This window comes from Schistocerca cancellata, chromosome 6 (assembly GCF_023864275.1).
Source record: "Schistocerca cancellata isolate TAMUIC-IGC-003103 chromosome 6, iqSchCanc2.1, whole genome shotgun sequence".
NCBI lineage: Eukaryota > Metazoa > Arthropoda > Insecta > Orthoptera > Acrididae > Schistocerca > Schistocerca cancellata.
This window is the reverse complement of record NC_064631.1, coordinates 505,538,108-505,539,297: the sequence shown is the minus strand read 5'-3', so window position 1 is coordinate 505,539,297 and position 1,190 is coordinate 505,538,108.

Below are 1,190 nucleotides of genomic sequence, written 5' to 3'. Positions count from 1 at the left end.
GGGGGTGGCGGCGACTGCAGCGGCGCGAGCCGCGCCCTCCTCTGAGGACAATGAAGAATGCGCCATTTTCACTCGCTCTCTTACTTTCTACTTTTATTTCCAATCAAGTGCTTATGTTTCAAATAAAAGGCATATTCACAAATGTGTGTTGAATTAGTGGCTTGATTTATCGGGTTTTTCACAGTGGCTGCTTAGTGTACACTTGCGATCGCCACATAATACGAGGGTCGTTCAATAAGTAATGCCTCACAATTTAAAAAAAAAAAAAGCAATAAATATACATAGACCAACGTCCTTGTTGGTGCTTCACATTTGATGTTTGTTCTGTACCAGTGAAATTTTGAACCGTTGGGCAGATGGTGAAGTCATCTGTCACTTGGTGCCTAAATCCCGCGGTTTCGTAGGGTCGCCATTGTTGGTTTCGGGTTTGGCAAGGTTAATGTTAAGGGTTGGCTGGATGCCCTTTCTGCCCCCCCCCCCCCCCCCCCGAGACGGAATTAGTGTACCCCAGCTGTCTGTGTCCAGTGTAATCCATGGAATAGTGTGAACGTGTTCAGATGTCCGCGAGTCGTGTAACTGAGGCGGGACTTGGGGACCAGCCCAGTATTTACCTAGTGGGATGTGGAAAACCGCCCCAAAACTACATCCAGGCTGGCTGGCACACCGGCCCTCGTCGTTAACCCGCCGGGCGGATTCGATCCGGGACTGGCGCGCCTACCCGAGTCCATACAAGCAGCGCATTAGCGCTCTCGGCTAGCCTGGCGGGTCATGGCAGAGCCATAGTACACTGTCAAAATGGCTTCTACATAATACTCACGTTACAAGCAGCGTGCTTTTATTGAATTCTTGTGTGCAGAAAAAGAAACCGTGTTGAACATCCATAAACATTCGCGTGCAGTGTATGGCGATGCTTCCTTTGATAGCAGTACAGTAGGACGATGGGTGAAGGAAGATACAGCCTTAGGAAGTGCGGAAACAGAGCTCCACGATAAGCCACCCTCGGGACGTCCTGTCACAGCCACTGCTCCAGACGTGCTGAATCGTGCGGATGCCATTATTCGTGCCAAATGGCGCATCATAACTCCACAATTGGCTCTACAGTTCTTGGTCAGCATTGGAAGTGCGTCTGCAATGATCGAGACAGTCGGATATTTAAAGAGCTGCTCTCGATGGGTTCAACGAATGCTCAC